We start from the raw sequence: 27,992 nt of genomic DNA on the forward strand, positions 1-27,992 counted from the left end.
AGTAATTAACTTTACTGATGTATTACAGTCCTTAAATTATTGTTGTTATTGATACACAATCGATTTTTTGGAGTGCTGTTAAAAATCGACTTCTAAAATATTTGGTGGCAAATGATCTCTCTCCAAGAACTTGCTTTGATAAAATTAGAAAGGTGCCCTCAGATTTTTATTTTTTTTCCTTCGGAATACTTGGAATTTTCGATTAGCTGTGCGTATACATGAACGATCTTTGTTATTGAATTCGACTACACATGCAATTTTAAAATTTGGGGAGACCTGATCCCCTTTCTATGATATCTGCGCAATAAATAATATTCCCTGCCAACCCTTCATCAAATCTGTCAAATCTACAAAAAATTAGAAGCCTGAGAACAGGTTTATATTTTTTTGAATTTTTTCGTCTAATGTTTGTATGGGTGACTAATGGGGGATCAAGTGTCCCCATATTGAGGCAATAACTTCAAATCCAAATATCCTTAAACTTTGATGGAATGTTGACATTTTCATCAGTACAGATCATTAAACATATTTATAGCTTTGTGCTGTGAAAAACGAAAGTATTTGGTCATTGTTATGAAATGTTGATAAAATTTTGCGTGGCCTATAAAAAATCATAACCTGCAGAATAAATAAGGTTGTCAATCCAAAAAATAACTCACCACATAATACTATATCTAAAAAATACGCTAGAACAAAACTACTTTAGTTCTCGACAAAACAGGGGGTGATCAATTCTCCCCGGGGATCAAGTCTCCTCACCTTCCCCTACTAGTCTGGCAGGATCGAGCGGAAAAACCCAAATATGTACCTTCAACCAATGTAAAAAAAGTAGTCATGAAAGGGTTAAAATAGCTTTACCGTGGTTACCCAGAGTGGGCCATTTGACCATATCTGGACGTGGACGAAAGCGGGATTTTAGAGCGTAAAGTGCTGCGTACAATGCTCGGCAGGAACCTAGAAAATATTGTGTGATTCGTGCGCATGTATCACGATCGGTATGAAGTGCACAAGAAAAAATGTAAATTGTATAAAACATGGCAAACTTCAGTGGGTTGGTCACTCAGACCTTCGTATGGGTGATGGGTGAAACTGGAGCACTACTAGCAATACGCCAGGCTCAAGTGTAACGACGCTGTAGCTATACAATTAGCCATATAGTATAACAAGCATCCGAAGGGAACAAGTCTATCAATCTGTCCCTATCAAAACTGCAAACGAATCATCTGCTTGATTTTTTTTCTAGAAAGCGATCATTGACGATGGGTACTATCTATACGCTATAAACATATTCAATTAAACTGACAAGTATTAAATTATTATAACATTAAAGCAAATCGATTCCACGCCAGCTGTCGTATATTCAAGTCTAGACTATTTGCCTGGTTACTGATTTACGCTAACCAAGATTTTATTAGCATATGGCTATAATGGTGTTAATTACAGTTATCCGTCAAACAGCGCATATCATTATCTTGGCAGGCATTTATTATTTCCCTCACACTGTTTACGAAACGTCGACCAACGATGATCTTCCCAGATTATTGTAAACATGCGCGAAAGTTGCACAAAGGTAGCTGAATAATTGTTATTCTAAGAGCCGTGAATGAAGAATTAGTTTGCATTTTTCCGACCAGATGGGTTCTATAGCACCGAATAATTAAAATCGGACCGGCCGGCCAACTTATGCGATAACTCACATAGGGATAATCGGACAATAATCGAAACACGCTGGATCACGATATTGACAATCATAAGGTAGCACGCTGCTGATGTTTACCTCTGTGTGCTGAATCGGGAAGCGCCTCATTATTACCAATAAGTGGACATTGTACGATGTCGACTGCGAGCTGCCCATGTCCAGCCAGCCGGATAGAGATGCTAATAATGGCAGTCAATGACTATTACCGGGGGCCATAATGTCAGTCGATAGCCTTTGTGACAATCAATTTCGTTTTCAATGGCACAAACTGCCGCCGTTCGTGGATGTGGGTGATTGGTTTGGCCGATGCCGTATTCTTTGGTGAATCAGTTTCATACACCATTTGATTCGGAACGATGTTGGAATATTGATGAATCTGCGCCGTATGCTACATATTTGATTCAGTTGAATAATAAAGGTAATGAGATAAATTATCGGAAATAAGAGTAGTAGAATTTTCGACTATTCTTTTGAATTTCGGCAATGCTATAGCCACATAGCCACTTGGATTAGTTGTTCAAATGCAAAACGGCTAGCAGTTCCAAGGTTGATTTTTCCATCTTCATCTATGTGAACACTGCGAAGCTCAAGACGAATAGAATAAAAAAGAAATCTTGCAAATCGGTCAATCCGTTCGCGATTTAAATCATGGCACACAAAACCCAAACTCATATCCATTTATATACATATGTAGATCTGAGCCTTCAATACAACATTTTGGTTATTTATTTGCTGTGGTCATCATTTAGAGGCGCCATGAATAAATCAAATATAAGGATTATGAAAATTACCAGATATTCTACATCATTTGCACAAATCGAAATGAGGAAGACTCCAACGAATTGAGAAAAAATTCAAGCGACGAGCCGTTGGTCGTAAAATTCCAATTTTGTGACCAAATATCACACTCTTATGAGTTTTTTAGGCTGAATCATCTTATCGCATCCTATCGCTTCCTACATACATTTGATCAAACTGTTTCCCATCGTATCAGTATGTCCGAAGACCTAGTAGGAATATTGATGGAAATATTCTTAAATAGGTAGCTGAATGGTTGTGGTGTTTTAAACAACATCACTGTACAGATTATATGAAATGAAAACAACCATACGTCTGTACACATAGTTAATTGAATTTGAAACGTTTTGTTTTGATTAGTCATCAAAGTAGATTTCTTGCCAGTAGTTCAAAATTGCATTTATTTTATTCCAATATGAATATGTTTTGCCCCAACCTTTGAATTTCTTAAATTGTACAATTCATTGTGATGCGGTTCCCTTCGTAAATTTAAATTTATTACGCAAAACATTTGATAATCGAGAATCGATCCTCTTGAATAACACAAACTCACCTTGATCGTCAGAAGGCATCCAGATAGGGCGATAATGTTGCACAGCATGTGATAGGAATCCACGAGCAGCACCAGTGCATGCGAGATGTGGCTTAGAAAAAGTTGTACCAGAAAGTACATAATCGACAGCACAAGCACGATATACAGCTGCACCGGCTGCAGCCGGTAGATCCATTCTTTCATGGGCATCCTGTCTGCTTATGGACACCGGCACCGTATTATGTATACCGACTTGACCACTCTCTTCAATTCTCACTTTTATTCACAAAAAAAAATCTTCTCTACCCTCTATTCAGCAGTTGGAATGATTTTTCCACATTTGTAAACTTATTTTTACCACAATCACCTCTGCTGTATTTTTAGAACAAACACTTTGGGATTCGATTCTCTTTGGCTGTTTGATTGCATTTAATATGTTTCCACCATTCGTAACACCCAAGACAGAGCACGGGGAATGCTACGGCGACGTTCTCGGCGTCTTAACTGCGCGACACTTTTCATCCGTTCCGTACGCGGCGAGTTCCGATCGGTGAATGAGGCGCATCTGGAGATCTCTGTAGAAGGGAGGGAGCATAGGAAGGGAAATATAAGATTAGGCAGAGCACAACAACGACGAGCACACGATACGATGATGGTAGCGATAGCTTAAACTCATAAGCTATCGTAATATGATGGACATTATCGAAATTCATACAAAACTGTTCGTGAGGTAGTGAGGGGATGATTTACAAGCTGTTGCATGACTAATGTGATAGAGAACTATCTTAGGCGCACCACACGTGTTTGTAAGCTGTTGGTTTCCTTATTGATCTCGAAGCCTCAGAAATTCAGCTAAAAAATTCGAATTTTGTTTATATAATTCTGTCCAAACTTAGACGTACAGAGATGTCCAAAATAACTGGGATAGGCAAATTTTGGGAATAATTAGATGTATTGTACAAAAGATGTTTTAGTTACCAGATAAAGATTGTCGCTTCGGTTCCCTTTGTTCTGCTGTCCGGAACATGTGTGGTACCTAACTGTCAAATCGTATGTATTTTTCCTTCATTGACATTTAGATCCCCTATCCTCGCCAGCCCTCCTTAGCCGTGCGGTAAGACGCGCGGCTACAAAGCAAGACCATGCTGAGGGTGGCTGGGTTCGATTCCCGGTGTCGGTCTAGGCAATTTTCGGATTGGAAATTGTCTCGACTTCCCTGGGCATAAAAGTATCATCGTGTTAGCCTCATGATATACGAATGCAAAAATGGTAACCTGGCTTAGAAACCTCGCAGTTAATAACTGTGGAAGTGCTTAATGAACACTAAGCTGCGAGGCGGCTCTGTCCCATTGTGGGGATGTAATGCCAATAAGAAGAAGAAGATCCTCGCCAGCAAAAGATGTTCCGGACAGCGACGACAGCGACAATATTTATCTTGTAATTAAAATATTTTTTGATATAACTATATCAATTATTATCCGATTTTAACTAATCAGGGATGCCTGAGCTAAAAATTCAATGTGTTTTCAAGATATGTTCATGGTACTGACCTTAGCCATTGTATACCGTAGATATTCCGGGTTTTTCGAAGATAGGTTCAGAACCGTAAATTTGCGGTGGGTATTAGGACAAGTTGTGGTTAAAAACCGAATAATATTAGTACATGTAAAATTCGATATAAAGTAAACTTCGATTTCAAAGTTGTACGTTATTTCGAAGCATGAATAATCATTCTTATTTTATACTACTTGAATGTTGTACTATTATATACTTTATGGGTGAATATTTATTTTTTATATAAAGCTCAGCTAGCAGTTTGAAACAGTTTTTCTTGTGAATGATTCCTACAAACTACAATTTGTGTACACAAGGCTTGCTTTTCGTTACATCGTTTGCATCAATATTTATTTATTGAATATTATTTATTGAGTACATATCCGCGATCTAAAGCAGATTTAAACTAGGGCACGATAGGATATGTGACTCATCAAATTTAATTTTTTCTCTGAAATTTTATTATACAGTTCGAATACACTTTCAAAAAAATGTTTAAAAATTTAGATTAAATTATTTGTTTTCCCGGTTCCATTTCATTAGAAGTATTGTTTATACATTTCATTTTACAACATTATACAACATTTCTTTTGGAATGATCGCTATTTTGTACTTTTTCACGAGCTTCAAACGTTTCTAAAACCCATCGCAAGCGGCATGCACGGTCTGCATGGGCATTTCGTTCCAGATTTTGAGAATTACTAGAACTGGTCCAAGTTACTGACTGTATTCGTACAGCTTTACCAGAATAAAGGATCAAACACGAAAGTTAAGAGGGTTCAAATCCGGGAAGCTGGGAGGTCGCAAAATTTTGTCCAAAAAGTTGATGAAATTGTCCCCATATTTGGCTTAAATCGCATTTTCCGTGAATAAATGGTTATAAAGTTCTCCTTTCAAGAGCCTTAGCGAACTCCTTTCAAAAGTATCAGAAGCCTTCTTTCAAGAAGCTCGGGAACTCCTTTCAAGACGCTCGGGAATCTTGCTTTAAGGGACTTGTACGCCTTTCTTGGAAGCCTCCATTCAAGATTCTTAAAAGCCTTCTTTAAGAGGATCAAAAGGCTGCTTTCAAAAAACTATGAAGCCTCCTTTGAAGAATATAAAGAGCCTTCTTTCAAGAGGCTCGGATGCTTTTCATTATTAAGGCTCAGAGGTCTTCTTTTAAGATCCTTAGAGGCCCCTTCCAAATGGTTCAGAGTCCTCCATTCAAAACACTCGGAAGCCTTATTTCCAGAGTTTCAGAAGCCTTATTCCAATAGGCTCGTAAGCCCCTTCCGAGAAGCGCGGAAGCATCCATTCAAGAAGGGAGAAAAAGGAGGCTTTCGAGAGACTCAGAAGCCTTCTTCAAGAGCCTTAGAAGCTCATTCGAAATAGTTCAGATGCCTCCTTGGAAGCCTTCTTTTAAGATTCTCTTTTCAAGAGGCTTAGAAGCATCCTTTCAAGAGGGTCGAAAGCCTTCTTTCATGAGGTTTGAAAGCATCCTTCTAAGATAATCGGAAGTTTCTTTCCCAAGCAGCACAAGTTGATCAGAAATGGTTGCAGCAACTTGATTGTGACTAAATCTGGTCACATATGAGTAAGTCTTTTTTTGGGGCTTGAAAGCCTCCTTCAACGATTCTCAGAAGCTTTACTTTCAAGAGGGTCGAAGACCTCCTATCAAGAGACTCGGAAGCGTTATTTCAACAGGCTTGGAAGATTGATGTACAAGCTCAATTTAAATTGGAAAGTTTAACGGAACAATTTCAAAAAAACTTTTTACCATAGAAACCATGTGAATAATGGAAAGCCATTTATTACTTTAGTTCTAAGGTCCGTCTTCTATATATCCTATTAGTAGGGGTGGTGGAAATTCGCAATTTCGCGGAAGCCGCGAAATTTAAACATTTTCGCGATAAACCGCGAAATCAGCAATTCCCGTCAAAATTTTATTCCAATCTATTGCCTCAGTCGATTTCTTGACCTAGTTAATACCAACTCGACAAACAACGCATTTTTTGACTTCCCGATTTTTTTTAAGTGCAAAGTCCGAAATTGGTCGAATGTTGAGTTAAAATTAAATTGAAAAACAATTTTGTTTTTGTTTCAAATTTTAAAAATAGTTAGAAACGTAAAATATATGGATTCCTTAGGAAAGTTTATCCTAAATAAGAGAATTAATCGATTGCGATACCTCGCGATTCTGCCAACCGGGTTTAAAGCTTCTACGATTGGTCCGATTACTGCATTCGCAGCTAGCGAAGTTTTTGTCTGTTGATGACCTGTTCGATGGAATTTCAGAATGTGCAATCAACGGAAATACAGGAAAATGCCGATCCACTCACGTTTTGGTTTGCAAACCGAGAAAAGCTCTTATAGCGGTGAAATATCTGTCTATTCCTGGAAACTCGGTAGATGCTGAACGTAGTGTCAACCAGTACAATTTAATCAACTTCCCAGCGCCAAAAGTTGACGGAAAAAAATTGAACAACCAAGTGCTTTTGGCCAGTAATACAAAGAAATAATAAAAAAAATAATTTGAAATTAATAAACGTATTTATTTATTTATTATCAGACTAAGGCCGGAGTGGCCTGTGCTGCACATAAAAGTCTTCTCCATTCAGCTCGGTCCATGGCTGTACTTCGCCAACCACGCAGTCTGCGGAGGGTCCGCAAATCGTCCTCCACCTGATCGATCCACCTTGCCCGCTGTGCACCTCGCCTTCTTGTTCCCGTCGGGTCGTTGTCGAGAACCATTTTCACCGGATTATTGTCCGACATTCTGGCTACGTCACCGCAGTCTTCCGATTTTCGCGGTGTGAACGATGGATGGTTCTCCCAACAGCTGATGCAACTCGTGGTTCATTCGCCTCCTCCACGTACCGTCCGCCATCTGCACCACACCATACAACACAAAAACTCCCAGTGCGCGTTGGTCCTCCACGAGCATCGTCCAGGTCTCGTGTCTGTAGAGAACTACCGGTCTTATAAGCGTTTTGTAGATAGTCAGTTTGGTACGGCGGCGAACTCTATTCGATCGGAGCGTCTTACGGAGTTCAAAGTACGTACGATTTCCAGCCACTATGGGCCTTCGAATTTCTCTGCTGGTCACCGGTCACCGGTCACCGGTCACTGGTCGGCGGTCACCAGTGAGCCCAAGTACACGAATTCTTCAACACCTCGATTTCGTCACCACCGATAGAAACTAGTGGTGGGTGGCTTACATTGACCTCTCTTGAGCCTCTTCCTATCATGTACTTCATCTTCGACGTGCTGATGACTAGTCCAATCTGTTTAGCTTCGCTTTTCAGTCTGATGTAGGCTTCCTTCATCCTCTCAAAGTTACGTGCCATGATATCAATGTCGTCGGCGAAACCAAATAACTGGACGGACTTCGTGAAAATCGTACAACTCGTGTCAATCCCTGCCCTTCGTATTACTCCCTCCAAAGCGATGTTGAATAGCAGACACGAAAGACCATCACCTTGCCGTAACCCTCTACGGGTTTCGAAGGGACTCGAGAATGCCCCTGAAACTCGAACTACGCACATCACCCGATCCATCGTCGCCTTGATCAACCGTATCAGTTTATCCGGAAATCCGTTTTCGTGCATTAGCTGCCATAGCTGGTCCCGATCGATTGTATCATATGCGGCTTTGAAGTCGATAAATAGATGATGTGTGGGCACGTTGTATTCACGGCATTGCTGCAATACCTGGCGTATGGCGAACACCTGGTCTGTGGTAGAGCGTTCACCCATAAATCCCGCCTGGTACTGCCCCACGAACTCTCTTGCAATTGGTGTTAGTCGGCGGCATAAAATTTGGGAGAGTACCTTGTAGGCGGCGTTCAGCAATGTGATTGCGCGGTAGTTGCTACAATCCAGCTTATCGCCCTTTTTGTAGATGGGACACACGACACCTTCCATCCACTCCTGCGGTAGAACCTCATCCTCCCAAACCTTAATAATGAACCAGTGCAGCGCTCTAGCCAGTGCCTCACCACCGTGTTTAAACGGTAGTTGGTCGACTCCAGGGGCTTTGTTGTTTTTCAGCCGGCCGATCTCCTCCTGGATATCCTGGAGATTCGGCGCCGGAAGTCGCATATCCTGCGCGCGTGCTCCTAGGTTCATTACCATATCGCCACCGTTATCTGCCACATCGCCATTCAGGTGCTCTTCGTAGTACTGCCGCCACCTTTGGATCACCTCACGCTCGTTTGTAAGAAGGTTCCCGTTTATGTCCTTACACATATCGGGCTGTGGCTCGTGGCCCTTACTTAAACGGTTCAACTTCTCATACAACTTTCGGGCGTTATTAGCGCGGTACAGTTCCTCCGTCTCTTCACGGTCTCGATCTTCCTGCTGGCGCTTTTTCCTCCGAAATCGAGTTTTGTCTGTTCCGCGCCCGTTCGTATCGTGCCTCGTTCGCCCTCGTGCGGTGTTGCAGCAATCTCGCCCATGCTGCATTCTTCTCCTCAACTAACTGCTTACATTCGCCGTCATACCAGTCGTTTCTCTGATCCGGAGCCACCGTGCCTAGTGCAGCGGTTGCGGTGCTTCCAATGGCGGATCGAATATCTCTCCAGCCATCTTCAAGAGATGCTGCGCCTAGCCGCTCTTCCGTTGGGAGTGCCACTTCCAGCTGCTGCGCGTAGTCTTGGGCTAGTCTACCGTCTTGTAGCCGCCCAATGTTTAGCCACGGCGGACGACTCCGACGCGTGTTGGTCACCGTCGAGAGTTTTGAGCGCAGGCATACTACAACGAGTAAGTGCGTACGTTCGTGATGTCGGAGAAGAATTTACCGTCGATTAGAACGTGGTCGATTTGGTTTTCCGTTACTTGCTTAGGTGATTTCCATGTGGCCTTGTGGATATTCTTGCGGGGGAAGAAAGAGCTTCGGACTACCATTCCGCGGGAGGCTGCAAAGTTTATGCATCGTTGGCCGTTGTCGTTTGATACGGTATGCAGACTATCCGGTCCGATGACCGGTCTATACATTTCCTCCCTTCCTACCTGAGCGTTCATGTCACTGATGACGATTTTGAGGTCCTGCAGTGGGCATCCATCGTATGTCTGCTCCAGCTGTGCATAGAACGCTTCTTTCTCGTCGTCGGATCTCCCTTCGTGTGGGCAGTGCACGTTGATGATGCTATAGTTGAAGAAACGGCCTTTCATCCTCAGCTTGCACATCCTTGCGTTGATTGGCTGCCACCCAATCACGCGTTGGCGCATCTTTCCCAGCACTATGAAGCCAGTTCCCAGCTCGTTGGTAGTGCCACAGCTTTGGTAGAAGGTAGCCGCTCGATGCCCGCTTTTCCACACTTTCTGTCCTGTCCAGCAGATTTCTTGCAGCGCTACGACATCGAAGTTGCGGGGATGTAATTCATCGTAGATTATCCTGTCGCAACCTGCGAAGCCTAGCGACTTGCAGTTCCATGTTCCAAGCTTCCAATCGTGATCCTTTATTCGTCGCCTAGGTCTTTGCCGATTATATCGAGTCGTATTATCTTCTATGTCGTTCGTAATAGTTGTTTTTAAAGGCGGCTTATTGGGCCTGCGCAAACCTCCTGTCTCGTCGGAGGGCCGTCGTGTCAGGGTTGTTTAGCGTCCCACCTAACACCAGGACTGGGCTTGTGCGCTTTGAGCGGCACACGGTCGCTTTGGCGGAGCCTACTTGCGGATTCATGCAGCTTTTTATAGAGGTTTAACAGGGCCCACTGTCAAACCCCACCACATCCTAGGCAGGCGCCACAGCTCGCAGATGGCCTGGGGAGGGATCGTCAAGCCCTTGGACATAGTCCCTGCTGCCCCCAACGTACCAATTAATAAACGTAACAATTAATAAAATTAATAAACGTAACAATTTAAATAAATATGGAGTCTACATTGCCTTTTTTTATTTTTTTGTTCCGAAATATAATTTACCGTGAAATTGCCGCGAATTTCCAGATTTTCTGAATTGGCTGTCTGCGAAATTTTGAAAATTTTGCGCGAATTTCCAAAGTAGGGGTTACTTATTAGCTACGCTTATTTTCATTACGACGATAAAAATAGGGGATACCTCAATGAATCCAAAAGTTCAAAGGAGTACCTCTCAAGAAAAAGGTTGAGAACCGCTGCCCTAAGAAATTTTCGAAGGAATATCCGAAAGAATTACCAAAATATTTTCCGTAGGTATTTCTAAAGGTGTTTCAAAAGGTATTTCCAGAGAATTTTTTAAAGGAATTCGTAAATGTTTTTCTAAATGACTGATTCAATGAATTTCCCAAAGAAATCCAGGAGAAAGTTTTGAATCCCGAAAGAACTCCTGAGGTGGATTCCAAAGTAATTCTTAAAATTCATTCTTTCAATTTTCGAAGGAACATCCGGAGGAATTTAAACGGGATTTTTAGATTTATTTCCGAAGTTGTTTCCGGAGGATTTTTCAAAGAAGTTCTTTGAGGAATTTCTGAAAGAAATCTTGAAGTAATGTCCAAAGAAATTCTTGGAAAAATCTGAGCATGTCGGAAATTCCTTCAGGAGTTCCTTTTAAAAAACCTTCAGGAGTACAGAAATTCCTCATGAGTTTCTTTGAATTTTATGCTAGAATGTTGGGAGGAGCTCCTCGACTAATTTCTGAAATTATTACTCAAAGATTTGCCGAAGGAATTTATTTATTTATTACCAGACTAAGACCGGTGGATTAAGTCGGGTTTTCATCATCACATTAGGTTTAACTTCAGTATTCGGGTTCTAAATACTTTCGGATTCATTTCATATGAGCGGTTCATGCTGAAAAATCAAATTCGTGCCTAGATCAGCATGATTGTCTTTGGCGTAAATAAGAGGGGGGCTGTGGAGTTTTATTAGAAATATTTTTTACGAATTGTCATATTAGATTTTTATGACAATTTTATCAAAATTCCTTTACACGTATCATATGACGACCATGACCATTTTTTCGAAAAGATATCGAACCGTTTCAAAATGGAAAATTTAAGTATTGATATGGATTTTCAGATTGTCTTTGCCAATAACTTCTATTACCATTAATCAATTAGGCATTTCTTCTGCATAATGTGATAATATTCAGGTTTAGCGATGTTTAGATTAATTAAAGAAAAAAATTCTAGAAGTAGAAATATTTCGAGGGAAGCTCTTAAGTAATTAAAAAACATACCGGATGTACAAACAAATTTCAATTAAAATGCTGAAAAATAAATCCAGACCAAAACACCAAATGGATTCTACTAGAAACCTCCGACGGTGTTCTAGGAGAAATTTCAGGAGCAAAGTCCTGGAAAACATTCCCACATTTTCTGAAAGATTAAATTTTAGTTGATTTTTTCTCGTTGAGCACAAACGCATTTATCGTGCCAAAAAGAAACGCGTAAAAAAGAAATTAAAAAGAATGCAAAAAAGGTGGTTGTTGAGTGGTAAACGTGTTTTCTACTCACTCCAGTAGGCCTGAAATCGATCCCAGGCGGCGCCGTTGACATTTTCTAAGACGACAATGTTCCGACAGGATATGCCATTCGGGAGAATGATTAGCGATTTACGTTTAGTGTAAATCCTAAATGAACCGGTGCCAGCGAAAGTGGTACATGTTACATTCAGTAAATTTTTCAGGGGACGCATTTTTCCAAAAACTTCGAAAATAAAATTCAAATTAGCAATTTTCTGCATCTCAACTGTACCAACGTGTTATGACTAATGTGCCTAAAGGTTGTAATGAGAAATATGCGGAGTTTCTTGACAAATTTCAAGTTTGCTGGAACAAAATGCACATGTACCACTATTAATGGGAACAAAATGCAACAGAAACTGAAAATCGTTGCCAGTAAAAGTGGTACATGTACATTTATAAAATTATTTTAAATGGCAGTAAACCATTTTGAAATTCAAAATAGAGTTAATATCTGTTGCGGAAACATCCATGTTGTCAAATTTTCTTTTCAATAAGCTGATTTTAGTGGGTAGAACTGCACATGTACCACTTTTCATGGCAACGAAATGGCCATTGTGATATATACCAGAAATTAAAAAGTGCATATCTTCAGATTTAGTTGTCAAAAATCACTTTTTCGTTATTCCCTTACTAGACCTTTGCTCACAGAAGCAGTTGGTGTAAAAAACACAAAATCGACAAAAATGGTTTATGTACCACTTTCGCTGGCACCGGTTCAAATAAAACTGAATAAAAAGTTGAAATGGTCGGCGTGGTCAATTTTCATACGGCGGTGATTCCGAGTCATTTTGGGTGGTGGCGGCAACCCAAGATTTCATCGCAATCATAATAACTCAAAATTGAATCTCGATCTTTTGTCCTCAAACGAAAGCTAGCTGTAGTTCCTAGAATAAACAGGGCCTTACAGGGGGTTTATCCAAATTGACCTCTCTAGTGCCTGGGGAACCTTAACTAAAGGTATACTGTTTGAGCTTCTCAATTTGACTGCTTGCTTATATTTGCCCTGATGACTCTATTTCCTATCTTTAGCACACATAATTTGATCGTATGAATGGTTACAAAAAATCCGTGAAGCTCTGGGATAAACATTAGGAATTTGACAATTTTACGGATGTTCCGAAGAGCTTTCCTACGTACACTCAATAGATGAAATGGCTATGAAATGCCGCATACAGGATAGCAAAAAGAAATGCAATAATTAGCACAACTAGCACATATTCGCAAGGAAGTCAAGTAGAGAAGCTCAAACAGTATCTTTTTAGCTCAGGTTCCCCGGGGACGAGAGAGGTCAATTTGGATGAATCATTATTCTAGGCTTATTCTAGGAACCTACAACTAGCTTTCGTTTGGTGATGAAAGATTGAAAATCTATTGAATTTAGGGTTTTTGTGATTGGAACGAAATTTTGGATCCAAATGGACCTCCATGCACAATGCACTATGGTCCAGGATACAGATTTACGCGGAAAGATGAATTTTACGCCAAAACTATATTTTTTAGAAAAAAACTGTTGTTCTACAAAATTGTTCGAAATAGTAAGGCCATCATTATGGTTCTACCAAAAAATAGGGTGGCCCATCATATAAAAAAAATTAGAAAATATTTTTTTTATTTCTCAGAATATTGACATGTTATGTTCTACAAAGTTGTAGCGCAGCTCATTCCAATCAATTTTGCTAAAAAAACTTTTTCTGTAGCTCTTAAGTTGGCTGATTTAGAGCAATTTTACCTAATTGGATTAGGGTGTACCTCAAAAAAACAGTATTTTTGATCTAATTTTTTTGTTTCCGATTTCTCGAAAAAGTCGTCTTCAGGTGACTTTTAGAGCTCAAAAAATTGCAACTTTTGATGGGCAAATGTGCTCAATATCTTTTTCCGATCAAAAGTTATAATTATTTTTCTGTCAAAATTACATTTTTTTCGATATCTCCGGTTAGGGCAAACCAAAAAAAATATATTTACACGGCATTTAAAATAGAAATTCGTATTCTTTAATATGTCAAAAAATTAGGGATATATTATTTTTTTTCACAAGTTTTACCAATTTTACTAAAATCATGTTTATTTTAAATAAATTGATATAACTCGACAACAGAAGAAGATACAAACGATATTCTTATAGCAAAACACGCGTTTTGAAAAGCCCCAAAAGTCTTCAGAAGATGACAACCGTGAAAAATAAAAAATGAAATGAGCACATCATAAATATTGTTTTTTTTTTGAGTGACGCCCTAATCCTGGTAAGTAAAATTACTCTAAACAAGTGAGCTTAAGAGCTACATAAAAAGTTTAAATAGCAAAGTTGATTGGAGAAAGCTGCGCTACTACTTTGTAGAACATTTTATGTCAATATTCCGTAAAATAAAAAAAAAATTAAATTTTACATTTTTATAAAATGGCCCACCCTATTTTTCGGTAACTCTATAATAAGGGCCCAAGTATCCAGAACAACTTTGTAGAACAAATTTTGTTTCTTAAAAGTATGCTGCAGACCGAAAATGCATCTTTTCTCGTAAATCTTGCAATACGATGATGATGATAAAACTTATAAAAAGTGTTAGAGCTGTAGATTTTTTATTTTTCATTTCTCACGAATGTCATCTTCTGAAGACTTTTGGGGCTTTTCATAACGCGTGTTTTGCTATAAGAATATCGTCTGTATCTTTTTCCGTTGTCGAGTTATATTAATTTATTTGAATAAACATGGTTTTAGTAAATTTCGTAAAACTTGAGATAAAAAAATAACATATCCCCAATTTTTTGACATAATAAAGAATATTAATTTATCTTTCAAATGCCGTGTAAACATATTTTTTTGGTCTGCCCTAACCGGAGATATCAACTTATGAAAAAAATGTAATTTTGACAGAAAAACGATTATAACTTTTGATCGGAAAAAGATATTGTGCATATTTACCCATCAAAAGTTGCATTTTTTTTAGCTCTAAAAGTCACCTGAAGACGACTTTTGCGAGAAATGTAAAACAAAAAAAAAATAGATCAAAAATACTGTTTTTTTAGGTACACCCTAATCCAATTAGGTAACATTGCTCTAAATCAGCCAACTTAAGAGCTACAGAAAAATTTTTTTTAGCAAAATTGATTGGAATAAGCTACGCTACAATTTTGTAGAACATAACATGTCAATATTCCAAGAAATAAAAAAAATATTTCCTAATTTTTTTTATATGATGGGCCACCCTATTTTTTGGTAAAACCATAATGATGGCCTTACTATTTCGAACAATTTTGTAGAACAACAGTTTTTTCTAAAAAATATAGTTTTGGCGTAAAATTCATCTTTCCGCGTAAATCTGTATCCTGGACCATAGTGCAATGTGTAACTTTTTTTGTGCTTCTCCTAGAGGTTGCTGTAGGCTGATTTTCTCAGGGAATCTTAGCTTTGTTGCATCACAAACTTATAGCGCTGCTGTTGATGTGCTAAAGTCTAAACTAAACGGATGAATTTCTGTCTGTCTGAACCTAATAGACTCGGAAACTACTGAACCGATCGGCGTGAAAATGTGTATACAGAGGTTTTTGAGGCCGGGGAAGGTTCTTAAGATTCGAGACCCCTCCCCGCTTTGGAAAGGGGGACTCCCATACAAATGGAACAATAATCTCTCAAGAATTGATCCAGAAAATGGAACCAAATCCTGCATGTGGAGGTTTTGGAAGGAAAGATATGTTTCTGTGGTGGTTCAAAAAGGAGTGGTGCTCCTGGAAAGGGGGGCTCCCATACAAATAAAACAGAAATTTCTGCATAAGTCGAGAACTAACCAGAAAATAAATCAATTTTAGGGTAAACGAAGTTCGTCGGGTTTGCTAGTTGTAGGTTTTCTATAATAAAGATGTATTACTCTTGAGTCGAATTGATAAGTTCAGTATTAAGATAGTCAAGAAACACTAATCGCAAAAAATCGCTAATAACAAACTGTGACGTTGTTTGCATAAATTATAAGCTAATCGTTCTATGCTTGTTTTAAAAGAATTTTAATGTTACCATATTTTCATAAAATTAACACTACCAGGCAACTACAGGCCTAATTTTATTTATGCTGTGATGGTTGGATAAAATAAATGAAATATAATAAAATAAACTAAAATAAACTACGAAAGGAACACTTATTTACGGTGTATATTTACTGAGAACCATACATAATCAAGTTTCAGTGACTCAATCCCAAAGAAGACACCGTAAAGGCCCAGTGTAAAGTTCGCACCCTGCTGAGAGAATTCGAAGAATTCAACATGATGATGATACCGTAGCAAAGAGATTTAAATCAACTCAATATGAATACCGGTCCTGTCCGAAAGATGGTTTGCAAATTAAAATTCTTGTTATAGCTACATACTGAACGAAGGCCACGTTTCCCGTTTTGCTTCCACTTGACCTTCGAAAACATTAATCCTGTTCCCTGTTCGTTCAAAGTGTAGAACGTTCAAACCAGAGTGTATGTAATCAAGAGTGGCGACACTGTCAGAATTGGAACAAAAATCATCTGTCATTCCCATACAAAATCGTGTTCCAAACGAGCAGGAGACCTGTCAAACGCGGCACATGTCGCCACTCTTATTTACATACACTCTGGTTCAAACATATTTAAGGGTGCAATGTCATTTGAGGTTATCAACTCCTCCCTTGAAACTTGCAGAGTTGTTACCGTAGGTTCACTCATTTTTCATAGATCTCGTGCGACAAATTCGTGACCAACTTTACCATTCACGCCTTTGTCTCCCACGACCGTTAACAATGACGGGTTTGATAGCCCATATGTTAATTATGCAAATTAAATGACAAACACGTTTGACCACTATCGCTCTTACACGATAATCAACAGTGATGAGATGCGTAGAAGATGACCGATAAATTAGCCCGACCCCGGAAAACGTATATCGTGCCAAAGCCCACATTAGAATGACCAACAAACGCAAAATAGCACCAGTGCAGCACAACACAACTGATAATGATGATGGTATTTTGAACTTGAAACGACATTAGACTCGGATGAGTGGCTTCTGCTTATCCTTTATCGGCTTTCCTCTTGCAGTGAGCATGTATATATTGCCAATATCGAAACAGCAGATAAGCCAAAACTGTAGTTTGAATTTAAGAGATAACTGCGAGCTCCCTCAGACCTGACGGGTGCAATATTTTTTTCCCATAAATATCTCATGATAAGAACAAAGCAACAATAGGTGCAAAAACTGAACATTCAAATTTATGACACCCGCCATCGATTCGAATAGTGCGTCATAATTGTCCATTATCAACTACCCGAGAGATAAGTCTTACAGCACAGTCCTCAGGGTGCACCTCTCTTATCTTATCATCAACTATTGCTTTCCACTTCGAAGCAAGTCCGGCTCTTCAACAAGGGAACACACGTCCTAACATTGAAAATTTGCGGAATGAATGACCAAACCAATAATCTAGATCAACGCAAAAAAACGACTGGTTAATCCTCCAGTTTAGTGCCTTTCTCGAGTGACATTAATGCTACGTTTAGACAAGGCAAGTGAATTCAGCAAGTCGCTTGAATCGAACGCGAATGGAACGTGTAAACATCTTAATTCAATTCACTTGAACGAAAAGAAAGTTGAACATGTTCAACTTTTGGCAAGTCAATTGAATTCAACTGAGTTGTTCAATTCACTTGCCCTGTCAAAACGTAGCATAAAGGTGAATTGCACTTAAGAGAAGTTTAATTAGCACTGTTAAACGGATAGACTCATTATTCATACTTAATTATACTCATTTCAAGAACCCTTGCCAAACGCAATTTGTTACGAGCAAATCGGCGCCAAAAAGTTTTTTTTTCCTATACATGTTTTCCAGTTAGTATTTTGACCATAAATTCTGATCCCACACTCAATAAGACAATAAGATAGCATTCCCCGTTGAATGCAACTTGTTTCGAGAAAACCGGGTTTGAAAAGTGGGCGAGATTTTCATGCGATTCCCGCGTAAAAAATGGTCATTTTGGTCATAATTTTTGATCGTATAGTTTGAATACATCAATTTTACAATGGGACAAGATTTCCTGTCGAATGCAATTTGTTGCGAGCAAATTGGTAAAGGGTGAAAAATTGCTCAGAAAGAAGTTGCCTTGACGAAGCCGCGATCCTGCCATCAGATGGACGTTTGCGTGAAATCAAATACGTAGGGTTAGAATTTTGGAAAACATGTTAGGCTACTCGAGGCTATTTATCAACATTTTTTTTTAATCTAAATAATTCAACTTTCGTGTTGATAATCTCAAAGTAAATCAAATTTCTAATCCGAAAAATCAAACTATTTTCGACTTAAACGTGTTTTAATGTTTAATAAGCATTTTAAAATTGACGTCCTATATGCCTCGCCGGGTGAAATAAAAAAGCACCATCCAGCCCTCATTTTGCTTTCGCGCTGCCGTCAGGGCCAATAATCGGTAAGCCATGGAATTACCAGGCCTGAGGTGACAGTTTCGATTTCTGATGCGTTTATGGGATCTGTAGGGTTTGGTTTTTTTAGACATTGTTGAACAAAGAATATCATTGTTCTAGCCACAAATACAAATTCATGCATATGGTTGACATCAAAGTTTTTACACAGCTGTGTAAAAACATACAATTTTATTGTAAGGTTCCATTTTGCATGATTTGGCGAAAAATCATAAAAACTTTTTTACACGGATTTTCAAATTTTGAACTGAACGCATCATCTGTGACAACAAGAAATAATCCGGGGGAACATTGATCATTTTTTTAATTGTTTTGTAAATATTTCCCCCGTAAGTGAAATCGTAGCTTTTTTTTCAAATTTTTAAAACGAGTACTGCTACACGTAGAACGTATAAGGCTGTTGCTCTTGATTATTTGAAGATTTTAAACTTGTTTTAAACATGTTTTTCGTCGAGTTTTTTTATTTTTCAATTTGGGGCAACTTTGACTAGATAAATGATTCTAAAGAGAAATCGTATGCAAACGCCTTAAGGTAGGCAATTTTAATTGAAATCTCTTACGATGAAGCAATGTGCATCGATTGTTTCAACAAAAACATCATCACCGCTAGTAAAATTATCTGGTTTTTCAACAATATATAGCAAAATTTCGAAACAAAAACTATGGATTACCCAGAAAATAAGATTGCTTATCACATAACTATAGGTACGAGCTTATTTTTTTGTTATTATACTTGTTTTGAATGCTTTTTTGGCAGCTTGCTCTGAGTTCTAAAATTAATATTGATTTTATTGTTCAAATTTTGGCGAAAAAAAATGCAAATTCATCCGAAGGTTATAGGGTATATGCTCCTATCTCCATCTCAGCCCCTATATTCATCTCATTCTGCGTTCGCTGAACTTCATTTGAATGAAGCACCCGACATACGCACTTATTTTTATCAGAAAGTATTGAAGAACATTCTTTTAGGACTAATTTAAATAATGTTTCTAATAGTTACAGCAAGAAATAAGAAATAAAGCTAGATTTTAATGAAAAATATAACACTTACTTGAGTAGGATGGAATTTCTATATCGTACGTTTCATTCGCTTTGCTTTCTCAGTCGTACAAATCGTTCACTCCCCCTTCTTTTCCCTTTGGTTCGGAGAACATTCACTACACGCAAAAAAATGTTGCTGTCGAAACTACCATTCCGAGGGTTAATTTAAGAATACGCACCGACGATTTTCAGCAGACAACAAACCCGTTTGATTTTACCATGCGCGCAGTAAAAATCAACTGTGCTCATGGTGGAATGTTGTTCTGCTTCTTCTTCTTATTGGCATTACATCCCCACACTGGGACAGAGCCGCCTCGCAGCTTAGTGTTCATTAAGCACTTCCACAGTTATTAACTGCGAGGTTTCTAAGCCAGGTTACCATTTTTGCATTCGTATATCATGAGGCTAGCACGATGATACTTTTATGCCCAGGGAAGTCGAGACAATTTCCAATCCGAAAATTGCCTAGACCGGCACCGGGAATCGAACCCAGCCACCCTCAGCATGGTCTTGCTTTGTAGCCGCGCGTCTTACCGCACGGCTAAGCACGGCCCCCTCCTTGGTGGAATGTTGTTACATGAACTGAATCAGTGGTGAATTTGTCCAAATGCATGGTGCATTTAACTGAAAACTTGTATATGTTTTAAAAACATGGCGTAGTCTACAAAATAGTAATTGTTACCATGGATTTTTTTTTCTGTGTACCATAACACCATAATTCTTAGCACTAAGGATTAAATTATCCAATGATTAAAGTTTAATTATTAGCTTCAGAAAGCCGAAAAACAATGGGATGAATTATTTTTACACCAGAAGTAGACTTGAACATATATCAATCTCAATTTATCTCCTTTCTCGAAATACAGGAATGCCAGATTGAAAAAAAAAATGTTAGGATTTTGTTCAGTAATTTGCTATTTCTAAATAAATAAAACACAGAACAACAATAAATATATGTTTACTCCATCACTTAATACTGGAAATAATAAAAGAATAATTATTCAGGTCAAATTTATGTCCTATTAATGAATTTGATGAAGTTCAAAAATAATCTACTCTACTGCGCAACTCCGAATTCCACGAGTTTGGCATCACAGCTCGTATGTTTCCATAGCACCACGACGCGCATGCGCTAGCTAGCAATGGTACTGTGCATTTTGACGAATAGACAAACTATTCATTACGTCACGTGATGTCGATTATCCTTTAGGAAAAAGGAATAGAACTATGCTAGATGTACCAGTTGTGGCTATAGCACCAGTTGTCGCACTAGTGCTTTTTATGCCAAATGGCCAATCAAATCACCGCAAACCAAGTTCATATCGATAAAGCATATTCATATGATACGATAACACCTTTGATTTCCTTCAAAACAAGCAAAGCATAATTGTAACAATTGATTTTGCTTAATTTTTGACGTCCTTTGCACTAGTGGTGTGGTCCCAATTTGCTCAATCCCATAAGAAAACAATGGGATTTGCCAATTAAGGAACCAAAATTAAGAATAGTGCCACAACTGGTGCATGCGTTCCTGTTATGGATTGATCAATTTTGAGGATAATAACAAATTTTATTGTGATTTTCTCAGCTGTTCTAAGGAGCAGGAAGTAAAACCTTTCGCTTGATATAAAAAGTCCACCCACATGCCTTTTACTTATTTTTTTTTAAATATTTGTTCTTATGTATGGCGACAATTGGTACACCCACCCTACATCGGTGTTGTCATGTACTATGCAACGATACTATCTGTGTCATAGTCATGAAGAAATCTATGCTGGGTTGGCATGATTGCTGTGGTGTGAGATGCAATATGAAGTGAGAAAAATATGAGCTCGGCATGCAATAAGAAGAAAATTTTACAATGAGATGGATATCGGTACAATTCGGTGGGGTTTTAATCAATTTTTTTGTGTGTCTTTATTACGGAGACTTTCAGCCCGAGGCTGGCTCGTCTCCGGTTTTAATCAGTTGATAAAATTAATTATGGGAAGAAAACGCGATATTTAATGCGATTGGGATAATATATAAATGTGAGCAAGCGGGATTTTGATATTTAATTGAGGATCGAATGCATTTCAATTGAGCTATTCTCGCTTAACTTTTCAAAAGGACCTAAGTAACATTTTTTTCATGAATTAATTTGAATAGCGCAATCAACAGAACAACATGAAAGCTATTGATTGCAGTATTCAAATTAATTCATGAAAAAATGTTACTTAGGTCCTTTTGAAAAGTTAAGCGAGTATTGATGTATTTAACGTTCACGCTCGCCTAATGAGATGGATATAGGGACAGATACCCTAATTGTGATAACAGGAAATAATATTTTATTCATTTCTTGAAAATGGTGAAACTGATCAATGTTACCGCGGTGATCATTGTTCCCCCGGATTACGGTATCACACATATTTTAAGTAAGGGTATCCATTATCCAATCATGGTTTGAACCAAATAACAGCCTTTCGACGAGTCGTCAAAACTAAGTTAATTTATTTCATCAATATACACATGTTACTATTGCAAACTCTCTCTAGTTTATTTCTAGACCAACATTTGAAAAGGGCGTAACAGCCAAAATTTATTCCTCCTGATTCTTCGTCTACATATATTGCTATATATGTGGACAAAGAATCAGAAGGAATAAATTTTGGCTGTTACGCCCTTTTCAAATGTTGGTCTAAATTTGTAAGTTTAGTTCACTATTTTTAAGAAACATCGTAGATTCACATATTTATGAGGCATAACCCAAGCAACCAGAAGTTCAGATTTTACTTAAATTTACTCTTAACTGAACTAATTGGTTCACTATGGTTCACATCAAGTTCCAAGCATCCTTAACGGAACTTTAAAGCTCATTTAAAGTTCCGTTACATACAAAAAATTACTTAAAATGAGAGCTGATTAAGCCAAAATAGCCCTTCTTATCCGAACTTCTGGTTGCTTGCGAAGTATGTGAATCTAGGACGTTCTGCGTCCACTGCGTCCATTAATTGGGTTGTTTAACGAAGAAAAATATGACATTTTTTATAGTTTAACGTAAAGAACATGCTTTCCTGATCTCCAACATATTTTTATTTTGTTTGTAAACCTTTTATTTACATTTTCGTACAGCAAACAATAAGCCATTTCAATCGATAGAATGACACTAACATTCATAGAATGACAGTTAGCCCATGCAGCATAAGAACAAATTTGTAGTCCCATACAAATTTAAAATGCAAATTAAAAATAGTTCCGGGGCTCCAAAAATTTTGAAAAATTGGGGTTAGGCTCAGTTTTTATGCAGATTCAGAATATGTAAAACACATATATACCGCTGAACAACCCAATTGTAGTATACCCGTGTCCTTTGTTTAGTCCATGTTGTTCTACTCCATTTCTATTGAGAAGAAATGAAGCAGTCGGTTTTTATTCAGGTATTTCTCATACTTAATGTGAAGCTACTTTAGATTAAGGTACCGCTATTTACACCCTTCGAGAAACAGCGTACTCAGACTCTCAAAGTCAGTTTAGGCTTCAGAAAAAGTAAGATAATATTGATTTTGACCAAGCATGGTATTGAAGTTCGAATATATTTTTGCTGCTTTTATGAGGTCCGAATTCGTTTTGTACAGATATTTGATTACATTGGGTTTAACATTTAGGAAGCTCACCTTTAAACAAAGCTTATATCAGTCAGAGTTTTCAGCAGATCCACCAAGTTCGTATCCGCTTTTTTCCTAATTAATGAGTGCTTCCGAGATTTGAGAATTTGTCGTCAGTTTAGAAACCAGCCTAAGGTTAATTGAGTTGCTTTTTTACAATTTACTCTATTGACTCCTTTTAAAAAGATGGGTCATCTAAAAGCAAATTATAGTCATTACATACTCTTCCGATCATCACTTATAAGTATTATCAAGAATAGTAAGAACAAGATTGAAAAAACCTAATTATTAGATAAAGTGAAATTCATCAGTTTCGTAACGCTAAAATTGTCCATGTCCAAACCCCTAACGCGATGTTCATGTGTTGTTTTTGTAGTTGTCGACGTCTAAAATCGGTGTGAACGATGGATGGTTTTCCCAGCAGCTCATGCAGGACGTGGTTCATTGTACTTCTCCACGTACGGTCCGCCATCTGCACCACATCATAGATGGTACGTAGCACTGCCCTTTCGAAAACTTCAAGTGCGCGTTGGTCTTCCACGAGCATCGTCCAGGTCTCGTGTCCGTAGAGGACTACCGGTCTAATGAGCGTTTTGTAGATTGTCAGTTTGGTACGGCGGTGAACACTATTCGATGTCTGCGGAGTCCAAAGTACGTACGATTTCCAGCCACTATGCTGCCGCGAATCGCAAGTCAGTCCCATCTGCATATGGCATCCATATTCAGATGGGACTACTTGCGATTACCGGCAGTATGCGTCTCCGAATTTCTCTGCTGGTATCATTTTCGGCAGTCACCAGTGAGCCCAAGTACACAAATTCTTCTACCACCTCGATTTCGTCACCACCGATGCAAGCTCGAGTTAGGTGGCTCATATCGTCTTCTCTTGAACCTCTTCCTATCATGTACATTGTCTTCGACGTGTTAATGACTAGTCCGATCCACTTGGCTTCCCTCTTCAGTCTGATCCTCCATCTTCTCAAAGTTACGTGCCATTATATCTATGTCGTCGACGAAGCCAAATAGCTGGACGGACTTATTGAAAATTGTACCACTCATGTTAATCCCGGCTCTTCGTATTACCTTTTCCTAAGCGATGTTGAATAGCAGACACGAAAGACCATCACCTTGCCGTAACCCTCTGCACGTTTCGAAGGGTCTCGAGAATGCCCCAGAAACTCGAACTACGCACATCACCCGATCCATCGTCGCTTTGATCAACCGTTTCAGTTTATCCGGAAATCCGTGTTCATGCATTAGCTACCATAGCTGGTCCCGATCGATTGTATCATATGAGGCTTTGAAGTCGATGAATAGATGATCTGTGGGCACGTTGTATTCGTGGTATTTCTGTAGTACTTGGCGAATGGCGAACACCTGGTCCATGGTGGAGTGTTCGCCCATGAAACCCCCCTGGTACTGCCCCACGAACTCCCTTGCAATTGGTGCTAGTCGACGGCATACAATTTGGGAGAGTATCTTATAGGCGGCGTTCAGCAATGTGATTACGCGGTAGTTGCTGAAACCAGCTTATCGCCCTTTTTGTAGATGGAACACACGACATCTTCCATCCACTCCACAAGAATTTGTATGGCAACTTGTATTAAGGGAAACCTGTACCTAATCACATGTTAGGAAGTACGCGTTTTTTGGTTAACATGTTGAATACTGCGATCAAAATCACCTCAGCATATTCACGCAAGCCCAAAGATCTCTTGCGTATTATTGCAGGAATATCAGATAGTGTGCGACGCTTCGCTGTAGATCGAAGAAAGATAGGAAGCAGGCGCCAGTTGATTGTAGTTGCTCTTGAGTAGATTGAGAAATATTGTTATGGATGTATTGTATAAACCTATTGTTGAATATAGAGAACTGCAGCTGCTGGCAGAAGTATCAGTCAGTAGCCCGCCGTGGTGTAGAGGGGAACTCTAGTTGTTATTCTTTGTAAGGGTGTTCCCTTCTCCGGCCAACAATTATATCCAGTTCAAAGTAGTTTTGTATGTGTGTTCTAGGTACGCCAAGTTGTTCTGGAGCTCAGATCAATTGGTATATCAACTTTGGAATTAGACAGGCCCGTCGGTTTGTCGGTGGATACACTATGCACCAGAAAACATCCTAGGCCGGACCGAGATTAACAAATGATGTCGATATTTCATCCGCAACCCTTAAGAGCCCGCACAAATTTGTAAATACCATCTGAATTTCTATGATTTATTGTGGATTTGTGGAGGGCTCAGTTTAATGTTTTAATGAATTCAAAGGCAAGAAATTACCAAGAACAAAAGCGACCCTAGTGTAATCGGGCTTGTATATAAATATCATATTTCTAGGCAGTAACAATCTACAAGCAACAGTGTATGCCAGCCAAAGTGTACTCAACTATAGATGTTCATTGTTCACATTTATCAGATTGTGATAAATAATAGCAAACAAGCCTGCTATCAACCCTGAGAAATCTGTGCCACCGACCGCGATAACGTGTGCAAAATTTAGTTAATATCGCAATCATCATCCACATCCATGGCGACGAATGGCCCCGTCGCGTAACATACATCTACTCACATGCCCTTTACATTTATGTGTACCGTTGTTGTCGTTTCGAAGACGGTCTGGTAACTAACTAGCAAACAAGCGTGGAATGAGTGTTGAGTGCCTGTTGAGTGCAAATCGCCAGCCAACAACGGTCCACCTCAACCGCCGCCAGCCAATCATCTGACGTCGCGTCGGGAGGTGGAGATGTAACTTTGGTTATCAAAAGGGCCGACCGTCTCGGCGGGAGCAGCCTTGCTCGCTTCGGCAATTGAAACTGATTAAACAATCCGCCCCATTCTTCGCGCATCAGATCAGATTAGCGATTGCGATTAGTGTAGGTAGTTACCTACCTATGATGGACGCCGTAACATTCCGTTGCTAGGTTAGACGTTAGTTAACCTTTTGGAGGTGGTTTCAAATCTTTTGAAGTCGGATATGCATTCCAATGTGGAAATGTAAAATAGTCTTTGGAAAAAACATCTTTATTGCGATTCTTAAGCTAAAATATATAAACCTTTTTTTGTTCGTCTTCTCCAATCACTCTACATTCCAACTGAAATTTGGCGTCTTATCTTTAACTATTCTATTAGAATTTGCTGCGTTATTAATTGAAAGCTTTTCTATGCCGCCATTGCATGAGTACGTATTTTGTGTGGCAAGTACAATGGACACACTATGCCCAGAGTATCGAGAAAGTTTTTTTTTCCCAAAAACATCTTAGACCGGACCAAGAATCAAACTCGCCATCTCCGGATTGGCAATCCTACGCCTTTGCTCGCAAGGCTTACTGAAAACCTCTTGTATTTGCCGAATTTGAAAGCTGGAAGCTTGCTGTTCGAAACTTTTGCAATATATCCTGCCTATCTTTCACACTTCAGCCGCCTTTCGAATACTGAGTTTGCCGTAAAGTTGGGCGTGTTTGTGATTCATCCTTTGCTTCCACACACCGTTCTCTTGCACACCGCCAAAGATACCCAAGTAACCATGGAGCTATATATGCTTGCAAATAATACAGCCATTAAAGTTTACTTAAAGTGGAAAAAGGCCCTTTTACGACCGAAATAATGCCTTATTACTTTGACATGTTGAAATAAAACATATGTAATGCATCGCTGCATTTGTAACACTGAACTAGTGTATCGTTGCTTGACAGGCGATGAATAAATGCATCTTGACATCGGTAAAACTGATCTAATGCAATAAGCATTTAATATGCCGATCTGTGATTGATTACATGCATGAATTAATGCTTGGTGGTTACTTGGGTAGTCTGAGTACTTGTAAGTCTTTTTCAAGTATGGTCCAAGCCTCATGTCCTTAGAGAACCACCTGGCTTATGAGCGTTTTGTACATGATTCATCAACCTTTTTAGAACGCGGTTTCTTCTGGAGGCATGAATTCTACAAATGGTTTTATAACTACGCCCGAGCTCATTCTCTCATTAGAATAGTGACGACTCGAAAGTTCTCATAATCCAACTTGTCGCATATTTTGTAGATGGGGCATAAGACCTCTTCTTTCCGTTCGTCTGGTAGCTGTTTGGTTTCCCATTTTCTGACTATCAGTCTATGCAGACAAATGGTCAGCTTTTCCGTACCCACCTTGATGAGTATATCGAAGAGCTGCTTCAACCTTACGATCACCTTTCGTTCGTCCTTCAAATGATCCCATTTTTTTACCCAAGAGATGAGCCAGCCCCGGGCTGAAAATCTTTTTAATTTTTTTTAAACAAGTTCCCCTTTTCAATCCTGCACATCTCGACCCACGGCACCACAATTGCCATACTGATTGTCCGGAGACTTAGCTTCGCGAAACATTATTCGCCCGAAACTTTAGACTTGCGACCGCTGGCAAATATCAGAATCCACAGTCTGACGCTAATTGAAAACTTGACAACAGAAACTGCTGAATGAGTACTGGACCAAATTTTGAACTCTTGGATGATTTCATTCATTTCATTTATTTAGTTAACATCTAAACAGATAACACTGAATCAACAATTTGACGCCACAATGCACGGTTCGAGGCCGCATCTCTCCATCCTCGGATACGCCCCACGCTCGCCAAGTCGTTTTGCACCTGGTCTGCCCCGTCTCGTACCTGCCGGATCGGAAGCAAACACCATCTTTGTAGGGTTGCTGTCCGGCATTCTTGCAACATGTCCTGCCCATCGTACCCTTCCGGCTTTAGCTACCTTCTGGATACTGGGTTCGCCGTAGAGTTGGGCGAGCTCATGGTTCATTCTTCTCCGCCACACACCGTCTTCTTGCAGACCGCCAAAAATGGTCCTAAGCACCCGTCTCTCGAATACTCCGAGTGCTTGCAA

At 39.2% G+C, this 27,992-nt stretch overlaps 1 long non-coding RNA gene across 1 annotated transcript in view; it reads right to left on the reverse strand.

Moving 5' to 3' along the window:
• Positions 1–3,315: 3,315 nt before the first annotated feature.
• Positions 3,316–27,992, reverse strand: part of LOC134203807 (uncharacterized) — a 70,818-nt gene continuing 46,141 nt past the window's right edge. Inside the window, exon 2 of the long non-coding RNA XR_009977714.1 lies at positions 3,316–3,604. This is a non-coding gene — a long non-coding RNA (uncharacterized LOC134203807). The remainder of the gene's footprint in view (positions 3,605–27,992) is intronic.

Source organism: Armigeres subalbatus, unplaced genomic scaffold (genome assembly GCF_024139115.2).
Source record: "Armigeres subalbatus isolate Guangzhou_Male unplaced genomic scaffold, GZ_Asu_2 Contig245, whole genome shotgun sequence".
NCBI lineage: Eukaryota > Metazoa > Arthropoda > Insecta > Diptera > Culicidae > Armigeres > Armigeres subalbatus.